Here is a 22356-nt window from a genome sequence, read left to right as displayed (position 1 = left end):
ACCTAGGTGTAGCTCTTCCACCACACAGCATTCAATGACTAAAAGGTATTAAGTAAAAATTAAATTTTGATTGAATGACTGAATTAACACAAAGACTTTGAGTTTTTCATGTCTCAATATGAATACAAAATATATCAACAAGTTTAAGAAAACTTGCCTGTAAACAAATGTCAACTGAAACATAAGGATAGAAGTCAACATGTTTAACTCATGTGTAAATATTAGAGATGCATGGATTCTTTTTACACAACACTCTTCTCTGATAGCAACACAAAAATAAATGATTATGCCTCCTAAGAGCTCACACCTTTGTTGGTCTACATCCAAATTGGATCAAGATCAAGGATAAATTCATTTCTCCATTTCCTCCAAAGATACGGAGTCTAACAAATTAAGAAAAAAAGACAAACTCAGACAGCCTATACGTCCATCCCACTAGAATAACATATAATTAGAAGCAAACATTCAAAATCCAACGAACAACTTAAGAGGACTAAATCAAGCATATTTACCCCCCAAAATGTTCCTCTCTGGACACTGAGCACATAATAATGCAATGATGTAAAATATTTACTTTGGCAAACTAACTTTAAAAATTAGCTTTGTAGGGCTTCCCTGGTGGCGCAGTGGTTGAGAGTCCGCCTGCCGATGCAGGGGACATGGGTTCGTGCCCCGGTCCGGGAAGATCCCACATGCCGCGGAGCGGCTGGGCCCCTGAGTCACGGCCGCTGAGCCTGCGTGTCCGGAGCCTGTGCTCTGCAGCGGGAGAGGCCGCAACAGTGAGAGGCCCACGTACGGCAAAAAAAAAAAAAAAAATTAGCTTTGTAAACATCATCAGAACCCAAATATCCCAACCTGCCTTAGCAGATCTCTCATTAGTTCTTTGAGAAAAGAACAGAAAGACTATGTATTAGTAATCTCCCCCAAAAGCAATTAGAAATCTATAATTCTTTGAACACTACTTGTATTGTTACCAGGTATAGGGATGCAGGCCAGAGGGAATGTCGAAGGATGACCAGAGTCAGCAACAGGTAAATAACCTTTAACACACTTTTCACTATTGTATGGTATCCACCCTTGTTTACTCCACTCAATCATACTCCTCTAGCATAGAATTTCTAGCTATGATAACAGTGACATAAAGAACTTAGGAAAAGGCACCCTTATTTAGAAATGTATGTAGGCCAACAATATAGAAACATGCTCTATAAATAGATGTAAATGTTCTTGTGAATTCTGTATACAAAAAGGGTGGTTTAGTTTAGAAAAACATTACAAGTTTGAATTAAACTGCAAAGGAAGAATACTTGCATTTTTATGCCTTTGAGGATATTTCATTTCAAATCTAATGTGTGAATTTATTAACCAATGCTAGTGCAATAAAATCCAGGAAGCTTAAAATAATTAGGGTTACCAGGTAAAACACAGGATTCCCAGTTAAGTTTGAATTTCACGTAAATAATAAATAATTTTTTAGTATAAGTAGGTCTCAAATATTCCATGGAAGCACTTATATTAAAATATTATTCATTATCTAAAATTTAAATGTAGCTGGGCACCCGGTACTTTTATTTCCTAAATCTGGCCACCCTAAAAATAATGCATATGGAAAAGAAAAACAAAAGAAAACAAGTCTTTTTATTGAACAATCTAAAGAACAAAAGAGCATTTCTGGGTTGGTGGAGGTGGTCAAAGGGTCAGAAGTTTTGATTGTTCCCAAAACTAATATCTCCAAAGCTTCTTCCAGTAGGTCTCCCCTGACTTCACCATGTCTAGAAGTTGTTGGTTCTGTCATCTCTTCCCAGGTATTGTCTTTAGTATTGGCTATAGATTGCATTGGTTCCTTCTCAGATGTAGAAAATCATCAAGAGTTTGCTTTTATCACTTAGATTTAAAATTATGTACAGATTTATATATTTACATGAAGCCAATGAAGACCACCATTAAAAAGTAATACAGCCAAACAAAGTAATTAATTATAAGGTTAGAAGATAATATACTTTTGCTAATTACTCACAGCTTGGTGCCTATTTTTTCACAGCAGCCAACAACTGCATGTTTTTAATCCCCATAATAACAATAACGGCATACATCATTAACCCTATTTTATTCTTTTTAAAAATTTTTTATAATACCAATAACAAAGATCATTAACCTCTATTCTGTTTAACATCTAATCAGCCATTTTAGTTAAATAAATATCATAGAAAACATTAAATATCACTTTGCTAAGCTACACTGGCTCTCAGGAGGGGAATTCTTCCTAATGCATTATATTAACATCAGTGTACTCCACAAGTGTCAAACCATGAATGGTAACAAGGAAATAGATAAACAATAATTTATGACTTTAATCAAATTAGTTCAAACCTGTCTTTTTCAAAGTAGTTTTAAATCTTATTTGTATAATTGCATTGTGTTTATGAAGTTATTTTCTGAAGCTATTTATAGAATAGAGCTGTCCCTTTACTGAGATACTGTAAGACAACAGCTCATGAGCATGCCAAGATAGTGAGACCCAATGTGTTTTGGAAGGGAATTTCTGAGAACAACTGCTCTCTGAAGTGTGGAAACCTGTACAGTATTGCTGGCCTTGGTAATAGTTACTCTGAATCAAGCCTCTTATTAAGGGCAATATACCTGCCTGCCATAACATTTCTATGGGTTTATGGCCTAAGTAACAATTTCACACAATCAGTGACATCAAAAAACCAAAATGGTAAACAAGACTCCTACATAAAATATTTAGCAAAGCCTTGTCCCAGATCCCAAATAAATGGTCATTTCTCTACATATGAGTCCTTATTAGCTCCTTATGAGAATAAGTACTTAGGCAGTCCCGCACTACTCAGTCGGCCTGCCCTATCAGGCTTGGTTTAGGAGACAGGTGAAAGAAAGATGGGTCAGAACTACAGACAAGGTATAATATATATAATTTTAACAGTGTTACCCCAACCCTTTTCTCCTTTATAATATTTAGAGAGAGAGAGAGAGAGAATCTTAGCAGAGGCTTTTAGGGGAAACTAGTACTTACTTGATAAATGGCAGTACTTGTAAAATACCTCTGTGCCTCTCCCTAATTTCTGGGCCCAAGATTACAGATTTGCCTATCTTTTGAAAAGCAAAAAAATGATATTATGCCACACTGATTTAACAGCTAGAAATAAAAATGTGCTATTCTTTCCCAACATACATTTTAGCATCCGGTCTAACTTCCTATCATGCACACCCCAGAATACAATTTTGGTGGTTTTCTATCACATACATTATATATTTCTCAAAAAACATTCAGTTCCATCCATGATGCTTTTGTCTAATATATCTCTCAATCAGACAGAGGACAGTAACTAAGAAAAGAAAGGAGCTGCTATTGGAGCAGGAAGAGAACGGTGTTAAGTGGACTCTTCCTAGCTGGCTCCGATATCTCATATGCACCATGGGATGTACATATAAACAGTAATATGGCTTTATCCACCCTCCATTGTTCGACTCAGCATTAGTTAATCCTCTTTCAAATACTGTGTTTGGCTTCTGAATGCCATAGGCACAATATAGAAAACACAGGGGTCAGAAAACAGAAATTCAAAAATGGTTTGGACAAAAACATGGCTTAGGAGAAGAAATTAGAAGAATTAGGGTTAGTTCTTCCCCAAAATAATAAGCTAAAAGAAAACCTAGCAATTACTTGATTTCTGTTCTTTTCCCTGAGTACATTGAAACCTTTGCTTTATTTTCTGAAGGAAAAGGAACATGACTTAATAATCAGAGAAGAGGCTCACTTCTCTTTGATTGACTTATTCTTTGACAAATTCACAGAGCCCATTCCACAGCCAGCATCAATGTCTCTGTTCCGCTCTTCCCTAGATGTATAAGAGAGGTTGCCTGGTGAATAGGATGCACACTGGATAGGACAGTAAGTGGGACACAGGATTTGGGAACACCAGGTTGTAGCAGACACTGCCACAGTTCTGCTGTCTCCTTTTTGGACATGTATTGCTTCCTTAATGCCAGTAACTAAATGGTGTTTATTTTTCCTGAACCTAACTTCTCCACTGAAAATTATAATCTGTATTATACTACTTCCATTCCTACTGTCCTATATTTATTTAGGAGTTCCTCTACTTTATGGACATTCTGGTAGAATATGATAGAATGCTTTGAGCAATCTTTGATAAGGTACTCAATAAATGCAGGTATCTTATCTTAACTAGCCACAGACCTGGATACGTACAAAACTGAGTAGTGAGGGCAGAAACACTTTGAATTTTCTGTACAATAATGTCAGGAAAAAGAGAAAGCCTTTCTGCATTTTCCTATGCCTTACTTTGGCTAAAAATCCTGGTTGCCTAGCTCCCAGTGCAAAACACTTGATTTAAGACACTAAATGAGCTACACTGTCATGTAAGATTTGTTGACATTTCACACTGTCTTTCAAATAATTTATAACTAGTACACAGTTCAAGGAAACAATTAATGATTAAAATTTACATTCATCATAAATTAACACATGTTTGTTAAAAGTGATTCCTTTGGTTGTAGCACATTAGAATATCAGAACACAGTAACTATTTGTATTTTAAAATATGAAGCATCAATGCCAAGAAATATCTTTACATAACTCTTGAGTTTGATAGGATGGGCTTTGGTCTAAGAAGGAATACATTGTAAGTAAAAAATATCACTACATGGACATATATGATTAAATATTAGATACGTTTATCACAGTAAGTGTTTTGAATGGACAAACTTATAAATATATTCTTGCTTCTTATTCAAAGAAAAGTATTATTACTATACTGTTATTATCATGGTGAGTTCTAATACGACTGATCAGTAATAATAAAAATGAATAATTTTAAGATTTGTACTAGTCACCCTGCCCCTGACGGCTAGTATTTTGATTTCCAAAAGAAATTGAATCAGTTTTCATCTCAAACAAAATGTTATGTACTGGAGTCAAAAACAGAGGTGATAACTGATGAATTCATCATAAATTTCTAGACCGTCTTGAATCTTCCATCATTAGTCAAGACTCATCCCATAAACCATACCTTCAAACTTTTCCAGAAACCTGCTCTAAGATGACTCTTCTTGTTAAAGTATGACCTAAATTCCGCCTTAGAGAAGGTAAATATTCTCCTTAATATTTTTTAAAAAGAACACAAATAGGCGCAGTGGTTAGGGATCCGCCTGCCAATGCAGGGGACACAGGTTCGAGCCCTGGTCCGGGAAGATCCCACATGCCGCGGAGCAACAAAGCCCGTGCACCACAACTACTGAGCCTGCGCTCTAGAGCCCTTGAGCCACAACTACTGAAGCCCATGGTCCTAGAGCCTGTGCTCCGCAACAAGAGAAGCCACCGCAACGAGAAGCCCACACACCGCAACAAAGAGTAGCCCCCACTCACCGCAACTAGAGAAAGCCTGCGCGCAGCAACGAAGACCCAATGCAGCCAAAAATAAATAAACTTATTATAAAAAAGAACACAAATAGGCTTTACTCTCCTATCCATATCAGTAAAACCCATATGACATTTCTGCTTTTATAGGTTTAAAAAATGGTCAAATATTAACAATTTCATATAGTTCAGCATAATGTTTTCCAGACAGGTTCAATGTTCCTTATAAAAGTCATTTGTGAGACAAATATTTTGAAGTCAGATTTTCCTGGATTCCTTCATTAGGTTTAAAATAGAAAGTGCTATTGTTAGGCTATTTTCCAACTGTAGAAATCGTATATTCCAGGCTATAAAATTTTCTGAGACATTATTTGATACCTAAACTCAACATTTCACTGAACATATTCTTCTGGTAGCAGTTGTAAGAATCTAAGGAGATTTGTAAAACTATAAAAACAATACCACTATTCTAAGTTCTTTTTTTGCTTTTGGAAAACATTATTTATTTTGGAATATATTGTTATTTGCTTTGGAAATGTTTTTATGTTAATTACCATGGGTTTGTTGTTATTTTTAAATGATTTAATGAATAAGTATGTTTTAACTTCTCAGTTGTAATATCTAATGTAGTAAATATCAATAGATATAACCTGCAAAAGTCAAAGCTCTGTGGAGTTTTCAATAATTTTTAAGAGTGTAAAATGTCACTGGGACAAAAAGTTTGAGAATCACTGGGTTAATTAAAGAGATAAATCAGAAAAAGAGAAGGGAAACAACAGACATAAGGCATTTTATAAATCAGACCATTCATTCAGCGCTAAGGGAACCTAGCCTAGACCTGCTTCCAATAAGGGAGTACCTGACTGACAAAATATCTGAGGGCCTCATCTCATTTCTCACTTGGGGTGGGGTTAGGAGGGGATTCAGGGCTGAGCGCAGAGATTTCCATGGGCATATTTCTAAGCCTAATCCCATGCAATTTTTTACTGCTCACAGATGCTACAGAGAAACCTCTGGGCAAGAACAATCCTATCCATTAATACAGCACAGCAACAGGTATTTTCTTGCATGACTCATTGATTTTAGATATAATTTCAAGGGTCATCGGATTCTTTTTCCTTATCATAACAATCTTGAGAGATTAAGAAAAACAGAGGTGTTTTACTCTCACTTTACAGGTGGGGAAACAAAGGTGGGTTTCAGCGTTTTACCCTAAGGCACACAGGCTGTGTTGGGGCATGTTGTGGAATTTAACGCACCTGCTTCTAAGCACAGAACTTTATCCACCTAGGTCCCTGTCTTTAAAACAGATTTTTAGCACCAGAAATTTTTTAAAGTGAAATCGTACTCAGGAGGCCCATAATAGAGCACAAGAAAAAGAACTGTCGCAGGTGCAGAAGGAGCTGGAGATCTAGATTCCCACCCATTTTGCTTCCCTTCAGCCAGTTTTCTTCCTTTGCTCTCTCCATCTCTTGCCCTCTCTCCTCTTGGGACACCAGTCTGTCCAAGACCTTCTCTTGGTTATTTTTCCCCTTTATACCAAGATCCTGCTTCTGTTACCCTGCCTTTCTAGGCTCCTATTAAGTATGCTTACTGTATTTCTTTAAATACACATATTCTTGTAAAATAGGTCCTGTTTTTTGTGCGTATGTGTTTAAACTACACAAATGGCATTATGCTGCAAATCACATAAATCACGTTCTCCTTCTTATTTTTGTCCTATTAACATTCTTCTACTCAGATTTTTAATCTCTACATCTAGCTTATTTTTTATGCACATATGGTTCTATCACATGTATTAACATGCCATTTTTACTTATCCATTCTCCTACTGATGAATCCAACATTCCATCAAAGAAAACTGAAGATTTTTTGACATATCACCTTGGGGTCAAGGGGGGAGAGTTTCTCTGGGATAGTCACTGGGTTGTTAGGTGCACCCAGACACAATCTTACCAAATGCTACAAAACTGCCCTGCAGAATGGCCCTCCCACCACAGATCACGAGAGTTGCTCTCTACACATTAAAACTTGCTGCTTTCCTTTTCTAATATCCCATATGCTGTTGAGTATCAGGTGTCATCTCAGTTTTGTTCTACTTAACATTTCTCTGATAACAATTGATATTGAGCATTTCTTCAAACATGTGTTAAATTTCTGAGTTTTCTTGTCTGTGAAATTGTGTACACCTTCTGTTCATTTTGCTATGAATTTTATGTCTTTTTCTTGGGGATTTCCAGTTTTCTTTTCTATTGTAGGTATGAATTCCTTGCAGGTTTTAGATGTTTCAAACATCTTTGCCCAATATGTGAACTTCGTTTATTGTATCCTTCATTCAGCAGGAATCCTTCATTTTGATATTGTCACATTTCTCTCTCCCTATTTTTTTCTTTTTTAATTTTTGGCTTCTTATTTTTCAGTCTTATATGAAAAATTATTTTTGTTAATCCCTAAGTCACAAAGATATCCTCCAACATTTTATTCTTTGTTTTATGGCTTAACCTTCACATTTAGATCTTTAATTTATTTGGTGTCCACCTATGTATATAGTATTATTAGGAATCCAGCTTTAGTTTTCTGTATTTAATGAACTAATTTCCTGAACACCTGCTGTCTATCCTTTCCTTGTGGTGCCTTATTTATCATATATATTTTAATCCAATCACTGCTTCTATGTTTCATTAGTAAATTTTATCCATTTACTGTTATATTAGAATGTTTTTCTCCATTTCATATTTTTAGTCATTCTATATTTTTTTAATTTTTATTTCTTCTTTCTATTAGCAAGTACAAAATTTCTTCCAGCCTTAAAATCAGATATTCACTTTCTCTTCTTCTGTTCATTGCCCATTCATATTATGTTTATCTGTCTCTAATAATTTCTTAGACACATCTATACTTCACCTCCCTCCCCTAAAATAGACACATTCTTGGTCTCCTCCTTCATTTCCATTCCAAAATAGCACGTCTAGATTTTTAATTCTGTATTGTTCAGATATTATTTTGTCTGCTTCATTTGTCATGCTTTTTTTTAAAAAAAGATAAAACTAGCACTTCGTAAGATATTCACTCACCTTCTTACTTTCCACTTATTGCTACCTCCTGTATTTATTTCTCATTTGTATTAGGAGTACAACCTCTTTACTACATTCACAAAGAATGTCTTTGTGTGATACATTTTCTGATTGCTTGTACACATGAGAATATATTTATTATACCTTTACATTTAAATGAGAGCTTAACTGGATATTTTTTAAAATCCAGTTTTCAAATAATTTAACTTCAATATTTTAAAATAAGGGCTCCTTTGCCTTTGTGTCCCTTTATTTAGCTTCTTCTATTTGTTGCCACTGAAGGCCTAATGAACCCATAGAGACACAGGAGGAAATAAAAGATGGGTAGGCTGGGGTGGAGGGGAGAGCACACAGAGTGTAAGGAATACAGACTTCAGAGTCATGGGGACATGGATTTGGTTTCAACATAGAGCATTACCAGGAGAGAACAACAACAAAAAAAAATCCACAAACTAGGGCAGTGACCAGGGTTTGTTAACTCAAGAAAAATAAATCCCCCAGTTTTTCAAAGTTATCATAATCCATGAACTTCCTCACTATATTCAAGAGTTGTATCCAAGAACCCACCTGAATTTCAGGAGCCGATGGCCAGATGCAGGTGTTTCACATGGCTTATTATACCTAGGGATTTTGTGGCAAGAAGCTGAAAAAATATACATACAAAAATTGAGGAAGGTTTCTCTGTAAGTTCATTATTTAGTAAATATAAATTTTGATGCTTTGCTGCACAGTACATAAATGTTGATACCAGATTTTCACTGAAGACTATACCTTTATCATTATAAGATACTATGTGTTTGACTCCATGTGGTCTGATATTATTATACCACCTCCTGGTTTGTTTTTGCTTTGCATTCGCCTCTTATATCTTTGCTTGTCCTTTTCCTTTCAACCTGTCTCAGTCATTTTGATATAGGTGTGTCTTTCATACATCTAATTATGTCAGAAAACAAGGAATCCTTGAATACAGTGATGAACACACTAAACAGATGCCCACCCTCATTGAGCCTATGTTCTCCAGGGAGAGCAGACACGAAGGCAAACACCTCCCACCCAGAAACTAGCACAGTGCCTGGCACATAAGAAGGCAGGAATAAATATATATTGCTTGAACGAACTTATTTTTTAAAAAAATAATTACTAAGGAATTGAAATTTATGTCCACACAAAAACCTGCACATGGATATTTATGGCAACTTTATTCATAATTGCCCAAACTTGGAAGCGACCAAGATGTCCTTCAGAAGGTAAATAGAAAAATAAACTGTGGTACATTCAGACAATAGAATATTATTCAGCACTAAACAGAAATGAGCTATCAAGCCACGAAAAAACATGGAGCAAACTTAAATGCACATTAAGTAAAAGAAGTCAATCTGAAAAATCTACACAGTGTATGATTCCAAATATATGACATCCTGGAAATGACAGAACTATGGAGACAGTAAAAAGATTCGTGACTGCAGGTGGGGAGGGATGAACAGGCAGAGCACAGAGGATTTTTAAAGCAGTGTGAATACTCTGTATGATACTATAATGGTGGATACATGCCATATATACTTTTCCATAGAATGTACAACATGCAGAGTGAACCATAATATAAAGTATGAACTTTGGGGGATAATGATGCGTCACTGTAATTTCACTGATTGTAACAAATGTACCACCATGGTGCTAGATATTGATAGTGGGGTAGGCTGTGAATGTGTGTGGGCAGGAGTATGTGAGAACTGTCTGCACCTTCTCCCCAGTTTTGCTGTGAACCTAAGACTGCTCTAAAACAATAAAGTCTTAATTAAAAAAAAGGAATTACTTAATCAAAACACTGCTAAATTCTTTGAGGGAGAATTATACAGAGCTAAAGGAACATTTAAAATAAAGACTTAATCTAGGGACCAGAAAGCTCCCCTGCTAAGTGACTCTTTAGCTCAAGGATGCCAGACAATAAAGAAGGGGAAGAGTATTCTAGAAAGAGGGAGCAGAATTTTTTTTCTATTTTCATTCAGCCATATTTTCTAGTTTTGTATAGAGAATAACATTTATAAAGCCAGTAAACATATAAAGTGGAACAAGTGTTACAAATAAAATTTTCTGGTTCTATTAGGGCCTATGATAAACAAAACGAGGAAAGGGTAGGCAATCAGGAAAGGCTCCCCCAAAAGTGCCATTTAATGGATTGTTATGTAAATATAAAATGAATAAATAGAGCTTTATGACTAAATTAGAAGATCTTTTCATCTCTAAAATGAGATTTCCATTTTCAGAGTTGCTATGAAAATTAAAGAATAGTTAAATTAAGCTGCTTTAAATCTAGTTTCAAACAAGGCAATAAATAATCACATAAAAAAACAAGTAAGGCTCCTAGTACAATGCCTACTACACATTAGGAATTCAGTAACTTGTTGTTGTGGTTATTATTATTTTAAGTAGATAAGTAAAAATATACTTTTCTTTGGTAAAATGCCATAATACCTATCTTATGGGATTCTTTTGAGAATTAAATTAAATTAGAAAATGTGTATAAAGCATATATATTACTGTTTAGAATTTCATAGGTATCAAAATTATCATGTTTCACAGATAAACATATATAAATGGCTGTTAGGTAGGTATATAGATAGTCACAGATACTGTTAGCATAAAGAAATTAAATATGATGGAGAAATGAGTCGACATGTACTTGGGAAGGCAAGGTGTCTCTGGCAAAGTTTCCAGAAGAAACCAGGATCCATAGAAAGGAGAAGAAATAGAATGAATAAGGAAAGAGGATCTATAGTGCTCACAGCAAGGACTCCCCAGGGGACAGGGACACTGCCACTCAAACAGAGCCTCAGAACTTCTTAGCACTCAAAAACTGAAAATCAAGAGATTTCATAATTCTGTAATGAAGTCAGGGAAGTAACAGAAATAAAGTAAATTTCAGTTACCTATCATTTTACTCCTGGACTGAGAGAGATCTCAAATTCATAAAGAAGAGCAAAACTGCCCATTTTATACAGCAACTGCAAACTCTGATAGCATCTCCTATCACGGTTCATAAAAGCAACTCTGGGTGTCTTGTATTAGACATTTTACACTGGAAAAATGAGGCAACATATTTATACCTTCTTAGGTTAGCCACTAATAGCAAGAGGAATAGAACTCAAAATACAGCTCAAAAATTATGACTTTGAAGGTTGACAGTTGAAGTATGAGACATCAGACCTACTGAACGCTGGCAGAAGACCTCAGACCTCCCAAAAGGCAAGAAACTCCCTACGTACCTAGGTAGGGCAAAAGAAAAAACAGAAACAAAAGAATAGGGACAGGACCTGCACCAGTGGGAGGGAGCTGTGAAGGAGGAAGGTTTCCACACACTAGGAAGCCCCTTCGCGGGTGGAGACTGCGGGTGGTGGAGGGGGAAAGTTTCGGAGCCGCGGAGGAGAGCACAGCAACAGGGATGCGGCGGGCAAAGCGGAGAGATTCCCGCACACAGGGTCAGGGCCGACCGGCACTCATCAGTCCCAGAGGCTTGTCTGCTCACCCACCAGGGTGGGCGGGGCTGGGAGTTGAGGCTCGGGCTTCGGTCGCAGCGCCGGAAGAGGACTGGGGTTGGCGGCGTGAACACAGCCTGCAGGGGGTTAGTGCGCCACTGCTAGCCGGGAGGGAGTCCGGGGAAAAGTCTGGACCTGCCGAAGAGGCAAGAGACTTTTTTTTCCCTCTTTGTTTCCTGGTGCGCGAGGAGAGGGTATTAAGAGCGCTGCTTAAAGGAGTTCCAGAGACGGGCGCGAGCCGCGGCTAAAAGCGCGGACACCAGGGACGGGCATGAGATGCTAAGACTGCTGCGGCCGCCACCACCAAGAAGCCTGTGTGCAAGCACAAGTCACTATCCACAGCCCCCTTCCGGGGAGCCTGTGCAGCCCGCCACTGCCAGGGTCCCGGGATCCAGGGACAACTCCCCCGGAAGAACGCACTGCGCGCCTCAGGCTGGTGCAACGTCACGCCAGCCTCTGAGGCCACAGGCTCACCCCGCACTCCGTAACCGTCCCTCCCCCCGGCCTGAGTGAGCCAGAGCCCCCGAATCAGCGGCTCCTTTAACCCCGTCCCGTCTGAGCGAAGAACAGACGCCCTCCAGGGACCTACACACAGAGGTGGGGCCAAATCCAAAGCTGACCCCCTGGGAGCTGTGAGAACAAAGAAGAGAAAGGGAAATCTCTCCCAGCAGCCTCAGAAGCAGGGGATTAAAGCTCCACAATCAACTTGATGTACCCTGCATCTGTGGAATACATGAATAGACAACGAATCGTCCTGAATTAAGGAGGTGGACTTTCAGAGCAAGATTTATGATTTTTTCCCCTTTTCCTCTTTTTGCGAGTGTGTATGTGTATGCTTCTGTGTGAGATTTTGTCTGTATAGCTTTGCTTCCACCATTTGTCCTAGGGTTCTATCCGTCCGTTTTTGTTTGTTTTCAATTTTTTTCTTTTTTTCTCTTAAAAATTATTTTTTTATTTTAATAACTTTATTATATTTTATCTTACTTCATTTTATTTTACTCTATTTTATTTTCTTTCTTTTTTTCTTCCTTCCCTCCTTCCTCCCTCCCTCCCTCCTTTCTTCCTTCCTTCCTTTATTTCTTTCTTTCTTTCTTCTACTAATTCTTTCATTCTACTTTTTCTCCCTTTTACTCTGAGCCATGCGGATGAAAGGATCTTGGTGCTCCAGCCAGGAGTCAGTGCTGTGCCTCTGAGGTGGGAGAGCCAACTTCAGGACACTGGTCCCCAAGAGGCCTCCCAGCTCCACATATCAAATGGTGAAAATCTCCCAGAGATCTCCATCTCAACACCAGTACCCAGCTTCACTCAATGACCAGCAAGCTACAATGTTGGACATCCTATGCCAAACAACTAGCAAGACAGGACCACACCCCACCCATTAGCAGAGAGGCTGCCTAAAGTCATAAGTCCACAGACACCCGAAAAAACACCACCAGATGTGGACCTGCCCACCAGAAAGACAAGATCCAGCCTCATCCACCAGAACACAGGCACTAGTCCCCTCCACCAGGAAGCCTACACAACCCACTGAACCAACCTTACCCACTGCGGACAGACACCAAAAACAACGGGAACTATGAACCTGCAGCCTGCAAAAAGGAGACCCCAAACACAGTAAGATAAGCAAAATGAAAAGACAGAAAAACACACAGCAGATGAAGGAGCAAGATAAAAACCCACCAGACCTAACAAATGAAGAGGAAATAGGCAGTCTACCTGAAAAAGAATTCAGAATAATGATAGAAAAGATGATCCAAAATCTTGGAAATAGAATAGACAAAATGCAAGAAACATTTAACATGGACCTAGAATAACTAAAGATGAAACAAACAATGATGAACAACACAATAAATGAAATGAAAAATACTCTAGATGGGATCAATAGCAGAATAACTGAGGCAGAAGAACGGATAAGTGACCTGGAAGATAAAATAGTGGAAATAACTACTACAGAGCAGAATAAAGAAAAAAGAATGAAAAGAACTGAGGACACTCTCAGAGACCTCTGGGACAACATTAAACGCAACAACATTCGAATTACAGGGGTTCCAGAAGAAGAAGAGAAAAAGAAAGGGACTGAGAAAATATATGAAGAGATTATAGTTGAAAACTTCTCTAATATGGGAAAGGAAATAGTTAATCAAGTCCAGGAAGCACAGAGAGTCCCATACAGGATAAATCCAAGGAGAAATATGCCAAGACACATATTAATCAAACTGTCAAAAATTAAATACAAAGAAAACATATTAAAGGCAGCAAGGGAAAAACAACAAATAACACACAAGGGAATCCCCATAAGGTTAACAGCTGATCTTTCAGCAGAAACTCAGCAAGCAAGAAGGGACTGGCAGGACATATTTAAAGTGATGAAGGAGAAAAACCTGCAATCAAGATTACTCTACCCAGCAAGGATCTCATTCAGATTTGATGGAGAAATTAAAATCTTTACAGACAAGCAAAAGCTGAGAGAGTTCAGCACCACCAAACCAGCTTTACAACAACTGCTAAAGGAACTTCTCTAGGCAAGAAACACAAGAGAAGGAAAAGACCTACAATAACGAACCCAAAACAATTAAGAAAATGGGAATAAGAACATAAGCATCGATAATTACCTTAAATGTAAACGGACTAAATGCTCCCACCAAAAGACACAGATTGCTTGAATGGATACAAAAACAAGACCCATATATGCTGTCTACAAGAGACCCACTTCAGACCTAGAGACACATACAGACTGAAAGTAAGGGGATGGAAAAAGATATTTCATGAAAATGGAAACCAAAGGAAAGCTGGAGTAGCAATTCTCATATCAGACAAAATAGACTTTAAAATAAAGACTATTAGAAGAGACAAAGAAGGACACTACATAATGATCAAGGGATCGATCCAAGAAGAAGATATAACAATTGCAAATATTTATGCACCCAACACAGGAGCACCTCAATACAAAAGGCAAATACTAACAGCCGTAAAAGGGGAAATCGACAGTAAAACATTCATAGTAGGGGACTTTAACACCCCACTTTCACCAATGGACAGAACATCCAAAATGAAAATAAATAAGGAAACACAAGCTTTAAATGATACATTAAACAAGATGGACTTAATATTTATAGGACATTCCATCCAAAAACAACAGAATACACATTTTTCTCAAGTGCTCATGGAACATTCTCCAGGATAGATCATATCTTGGGTCACACATCAAGCCTTGGTAAATTTAAGAAAATTGAAATTGTATCAAGTATCTTTTCTGACCACAACGCTATGAGACTAGATATCAGTTACAGGAAAAGATCTGTAAGGCTAAACAATACACTACTTAATAACGAAGTGATCACTGAAGAAATCAAAGAGGAAATTCGAAAATACCTAGAAACAAATGACAATGGAGACACGATGACCCAAAACCTATGGGATGCAGCAAAAGCAGTTCTAAGAGGGAAGTTTATAGCAATACAATCCTACCTTAAGAAACAGGAAACATCTCAAATAAACAACCTAACCTTGTACCTAAAGCAATTAGAGAGAGAAGAACAAAAAACCCCCAAACTTAGCAAAAGGAAAGAAATCATAAAAATCACATCAGAAATAAATGAAAAAGAAATGAAGGAAACGATAGCAAAGATCAATAAAACTAAAAGCTGGTTCTTTGAGAAGATAAACAAAATTGATAGACCATTAGCCAGACTCATCAAGAAAAAAAGGAAGAAGACTGAAATCAATAGAATTAGAAATGAAAAAGGAGAAGTAAAACTGACACTGCAGAAATACAAAAGATCATGAGAGAGTACTACAAGCAACTCTATGCCAATAAAATGGACAACCTGGAAGAAATGGACAAATTCTTAGAAATGCACAACCTGCCAAGACTGAATCAGGAAGAAATAGAAAATATGAACAGGCCAATCACAAGCACTGAAATTGAAACTGTGATTAAAACTCTTCCAACAGACAAAAGCCCAGGACCAGATGGCTTCACAGGCGAATTCTATCAAACATTTAGAGAAGAGCTAACACCTATCCTTCTCAAACTCTTCCAAAATATAGCAGAGGGAGGAACACTCCCAAACTCGTTCTGCGAGGCCACCATCACCCTGATACAAAAACCAGACAAGGATGTCACAAAGAAAGAAAACTACAGGCCAATATCACTGATGAACATAGATGCAAAAATCCTCAACAAAATACCAGCAAACAGAATCAAACAGCACATTAAACGGATCATACACCATGATCAAGTGGGCTTTATTCCAGGAATGCAAGGATTCTTTAATATACACAAATCAATCAATGTGATACACCATATTAACAAATTGAATGAGAAAAACCATATAATCATCTCAATAGATGCAGAGAGAGCATTCGACAAAATTCAACACCCATTTATGATAAAAATCCTGCAGAAAGTAGGCATAGGGGGAACTTTCCTCAACATAACAAAGGCCATATATGACAAACCCGCAGCCAATATCGTCCTCAATGGTGAAAAACTGAAAGCATTTCCACTAAGATCAGGAACAAGACAAGGTTGCCCACTCTCACCACTCTTATTCAACGTAGTTTTGGAAGTTTTAGCCACAGCAATCAGAGAAGAAAAGGAAATAAAAGGAATCCAAATCGGAAAAGAAGAAGTAAAGCTGTCACTGTTTGCAGATGACATGATACTATACATAGAGAATCCTAAAGATGCTACCAGGAAACTACTAGAGCTAATCAATGAATTTGGTAAAGTAGCAGGATATAAAATTAATGCACAGAAATCTCTGGCATTCCTATACACTAATGATGAAAACTCTGAAAGTGAAATCAAGAAAACACTCCCATTTACCATTGCAACGAAAAGAATAAAATATCTAGGAATAAACCTACCTAAGGAGACAAAAGACCTGTATGCAGAAAATTATAAGACACTGATGAAAGAAATTAAAGATGATACAAATAGATGGAGAGATATACCATGTCCTTGGATTGGAAGAATCAACATTGTGAAAATGACTCTACAACCCAAAGCAATCTACAGATTCAATGCAATCCCTATCAAACTACCACTGGCATTTTTCACAGAACTAGAACAAAAAATTTCACAATTTGTATGGAAACACAAAAGACCCCGAATAGCCAAAGCAATCTTGAGAACGAAAACGGAGCTGGAGGAATCAGCCTCCCTGACTTCAGAGTATACTAGAAAGCTACAGTAATCAAGACAGTATGGTACTGGCATCAAAACAGAAAGATAGATCAATGGAACAGGATAGAAAGCCCAGAGATAAACCCACGCACATATGGTCACTTTATCTTTAATAAAGGAGGCAGGAATGTACAGTGGAGAAAGGACAGCCTCTTCAATAAGTGGTGTTGGGAAAACTGGACAGGTACATGTAAAAGTATGAGATTAGATCACTCCCTAACACCATACACAAAAATAAGCTCAAAATGGATTAAAGACCTAAATGTAAGGCCAGAAACTATCAAACTCTTAGAGAAAAACATAGGCAGAACACTCTATGACATAAATCACAGCAAGACCCTTTTTCACCCACCTCGTAGAGAAATAAAAATAAAAACAAAAATAAACTAATGGGACCTAATGAAACTTCAAAGCTTTTGCACAGCAAAGGAAACCATAAACAAGACCAAAAGAAAAACCTCAGAATGGGAGAAAATATTTGCAAATGAAGCAACTGACAAAGGATTAATCTCCAAAATTTATAAGCAGCTCAGAAAGCTCAATAACAAAAAAACAACCCCATCCAAAAATGGGCCGAAGACCTAAGTAGACATTTCTCCAAAGAAGATATACAGACTGGCAACAAACACATGAAAGAATGCTCAACATCATTAATCATTAGAGAAATGCAAATCAAAACTACAATGAGATATCATCTCACACCAGTCATAATGGCCATCATCAAAAAATCTAGAAACAATAAATGCTGGAGAGGGTGTGGAGAAAAGGGAACCCTCTTGCACTGTTGGTGGATATGTAAATTGATACAGCCACTGTGGAGAACAGTATGGAGGTTCCTTAAAAAACTACAAATAGAATTACCATATGATCCAGCAGTCCACTACTGGGCATATACCCTGAGAAAACCATAATTCAAAAAGAGTCATGTACCAAAATGTTCATTGCAGCTCTATTTACAATAGCCCGGAGATGGAAACAACCTAAGTGTCCATCATTGGATAAATGGATAAAGAAGATGTGGCACGTATATACAATGGAATATTACTCAGCCATAAAAAGAAATGAAATTGAGCTATTTGTAATGAGGTGGATAGACCTAGAGTCTGTCATACAGAGTGAAGTAAGTCAGAAAGAGAAAGGCAAATACCATGTGCTAACACATATATATGGAATTTAAGAAAAAAAGTGTCATGAAGAACCTAGGGTTAAGACAGGAATAAAGACACAGACCTACTAGAGAATGGACTTTAGGATATGGGGAGGGGGAAGGGTAAGCTGTGACAAAGCAAGAGAGAGGCATGGACATTTATACACTACCACTAGATAGCTAGTGGGAAACAGCCGCATAGCACAGGGAGATCAGCTCGGTGCTTTGTGACCGCCTGGAGGGGTGGGATAGGGAGGGTGCAATGGAGGGAGACGCAAGAGGGAAGAGATATGGGAACATATGTATATGTATAACTGATTCACTTTGTTATAAAGCAGAAACTAACACACCATTGTAAAGCAATTATACTCCAATAAAGATGTAAAAAAAAAAAAGTATGAGACATCAAAGAGGAGAACAATGAAAAAATAATTAAGCTACTGGTCTTAAATTCTTCTTAGTATTTCTTATGAAGATAAAGAGAATAGAGAAAAAACATAAAGAATAGTCTGTAATGCAAGCCCCTTGATAGATTTACTGGTGGGTTGGGGAAAGGGTGAGCCTAGAAAAAAGAAATAAATGGCATTTCTCAATAGAAGAGGTGGTGAGCATCTAAGCTAAATGTTCCTCTAATCGTTTCTTTTTGAAAAGGTAGATCAGATGGGTTTACAGAAGTTAGCAATTAAAACACTCAAATGCACAAACATCATGGAATAATGAATAAACATCTGAGTAGGAGTGTCTATTTTTATTGCAATGTCTCTTGGGAGAATGCCAGAGATAAAGTGAAACGGATCAGACACCATAAGCCTCTTAAAATGATCACTTAGGGTTTGCTGCACACATATACTGTGGAAATAAAATGCTTCTTGGATTTTATTGGTTCAATCTATCTAGGATCATAAGTATGTAATCAGGTATGTTTCAGGATATTACATTTTAAAATAGCATTCTTATTTTATTTGCCTAATCTCTTATTGCCCTTCAAATCAGTGATTTGTGCCCTTGACTTGGGCAATACATAATCTCATGTTTTCCTCCTGGATTCTGTAAACAATATAACAAAGGAAACAGTTTGGTACCATCAACTAAATATTAACTGAACATTTCAAAAGTAAAGAGTTTTCCTCAATGCTATACTGATTACCTGACACAATCCTTCCCTGGATGTAGCATATATTCTAAAAGCAAGAGCACATCCAAATTCAAAATAAGTTCTGTTAGAATAGACTGCTAAGGCAATTATCAAGATGATTCAGGATAAATTCCACTTTCACCCAAGCCTGAACATTAGGCTCAGATGTAAAGACATTCTTATCCTAAACCAGGTACAATATTGTCCCAGTTCTCCATTTTACCAAAGCACCAGAAACATGGTAAAAAATGAAACAGAAAAGTGAATAAAAGTATATGCATATATTTTATATGACGTAAAAAGTGTTGCTTGAATGTGATTACAGGATCCAGTTAAAGAGAAAAAACTGTCATAAATCCCCAGTGTTTGCTTATATTGCATTTTATGATAATATTACTTACATTTTCATGATACAAAAAATTTCACACATGGAACAAATATTTGGGAGGTGCCTACTTTATGCTAGGGCCCGAAATCGTAACATTATATATACCAAAAAAAAAGTAAAATTCAGTTTTTATCCTTGACAAATGTATCACTGAGAAGTTGCATCCAGCTCCTAATAACAGAGGTGTACCTAAACTGGGTGAGTAGCCCAGGGATTGTATGGTGGCTTCTGAAGTCACCAGGTTCCTGGGCTTCTTGGTCTTTTCCCTCCACTATCTTTTTCCCTCAGAGTCACAATCTGGCTGCTAAATCTCCAGCAATAAGACACTGGCAAAAAGACCACCCCCCTCCCCATTTAAGGAACTTTCCTCTCTGCCCCCTACAACAACTACAGCTTACATCTCATTGGCGAGAACTTAGAAACATGGCCACACGCAGCTTCAAAGAAACCTAAGAATCTTTTTATTAAGAAGAGGAGGATGGATATTGAGTAGGCAATGAAAAGTCTCTTTCATAATTAACAAAAACATAATTAATAATACAACGTGAGGAATATGTTAGTACTAGCTTTTTAGTATAAATTTTATGAGTGGGTGGCTGAGTACAAAGACCCTAGGTAGGATAATTAACATATGTCTGAAGTAATCAAGGAGCCAGTTACATCTGGGGTATGGAAAGAAAATTAGTGTGGGTGAAGAGTAGAACGCTTGGGGAAAGTGATAGGTGAGGCTAAGGCTGGGCATCCTGTTACTGACAGTATAGCACAGAGGTTAAAGCTCAACTCTGGTGTCAAATTGCCTGGATGACCTTCAGAAAGTTAGTTAACCACTTTTTGTCTCATCTATGAAATGCGAATAATAACTGTATCTACCTTATATGAGTATTAAAAGAGATAAAAGTGGAGAAACCCTCAGAACACATACTAAAATACAGTAATTGTTCAATAAATAGGATCTATTGCTGGTAGAGTGTGAATGGTCTCGCATGTCTTTGCATAAGGAATGACAATCGCACTAACTAGGGATTTTGACCCACCAAGAGACCTGGCATAGGAAGAAAATTTTGTCTGGTATAGTAAGATTTTAACTATTGTCAAGGAGGTTAAGAGGACATTTCAACTGACATGAGATTCTGAAGTAAGTCAAGGAGATGGGCTATATTTTAGACTCTTGATAATATTGCCTAATTGCTTGTTAGAATACTAGCAATTCCGACTACCACCAAGATATGAGATATACCTCACAGAAAGTTAACAAATGTGTTCATCTTTTCCTTTAAATTTTTACCAATTTATTAAGTGAAATGGCGTGTTTTATTATTTCTTTAATGTGAAATTCTTTTTTAAGGTTGAATATTTTTCATAAGAATATTAGCATTGTATTTCCTATGTATTTATTTATATCCTTTTCTACCTATATATTAAAAGCAATGGCCCTTCTACTGTTTCTGTAACTTCTTTATATATGAATGTTTTTAACCATTTACATACCCTATTAGTTTACAAGATTTTAAAGGGAAGGGTCAAAGGAAGACCTCTCCTGCTTTAATTGATATACCAAAAAAGAGACAGAAGAGTGCAGACATCCCAAGGGGTATGGTTTTGTGGAAAAAGTCATCTAAACCCTCCTCCCAAAAATCAATGATATTTTTAGTAAATTCTACCGAGTTCAAAAATATTTTGAAGAGTATATTTCCTATGGAGAGTATATGAACAATCACTGAGTCCTCCTCTGAAGTCAGTGAGGAGTAAAATCAGAATTTTCTCAAGGGGAAAACCAATCATAGGTTACCCTTATTAAGGTTATTCTCGTGTATTTCATATAATTGATGTCATTATGAATTGAAATATTTTTCCATTATGGTTTCTAAGTGGTTGTTTCTGGCATGTAGGAAGGCAGTTTTATATAATTTTAATGGATTCTTAGAAATCCTGAGTTTTTCAGTTGATTGTCTTGAGTGCTAATGATGATTTTAGTGATTATAATTTTTGATTATACTAAATCAATATTGTTTAGAATATTGGAATATTGTTTAGATATATAAAGATCAAGGAAAGAATAGTATTTTACCAAGATATTCATAAATTATTATACCAGACATTTAATTCTGTTATTCTCCTTGAAATAATAATGTCATGTCAACTTAGAGTTAAAACGAGGCTTTGGAGAGCTGTTGTTATTACTCTGGTCACATATCTTCATAACATTTACTCACAAATTTTATTAAATATGTTAACTATATAAAATATATGCAGATTATGTAATTTTAAAAAACTCCTGCAAACAAAAGTCCAGGACCAGGTGGCTTCACTGAGGAATTCTACCAATCATACAAAGAAGAACTATACTGATCCTTCTCAAACTATTCCAAAACTTGAAGAGGAGGGAACACAACCACTGTCATTCTATGAAGCCACCATCAACCTGATACCAAAACCAGACAAAGACACTACCAAAAAATAAAATTACAGGCTAATATCTTTGATGAATAT

At 36.9% G+C, this 22356-nt stretch overlaps 1 long non-coding RNA gene across 3 annotated transcripts in view; it reads right to left on the bottom strand.

Annotated features, from left to right (window-relative positions):
- Nucleotides 1–289: 289 nt before the first annotated feature.
- Nucleotides 290–22356, bottom strand: part of LOC125963405 (uncharacterized) — a 98223-nt gene continuing 76156 nt past the window's right edge. The window contains exons 3-4 of one of the 3 annotated variants that reach the window (XR_007475350.1): nt 9040–9115; nt 290–383 (exon numbers count right to left, since the gene is read on the bottom strand). This is a non-coding gene — a long non-coding RNA (uncharacterized LOC125963405). Of the gene's footprint in view, nt 384–3047; nt 3112–9039; nt 9116–22356 lie in introns of those variants that run through there. The other 2 variants (XR_007475349.1, XR_007475351.1) reach the window with 2 other exon arrangements.

This window comes from Orcinus orca, chromosome 2 (assembly GCF_937001465.1).
Source record: "Orcinus orca chromosome 2, mOrcOrc1.1, whole genome shotgun sequence".
Taxonomy (NCBI): Eukaryota; Metazoa; Chordata; class Mammalia; order Artiodactyla; family Delphinidae; genus Orcinus; species Orcinus orca.
The sequence above is the reverse complement of the archived record's forward strand: the minus strand, read 5'-3'. Positions and strand labels throughout refer to the sequence as shown.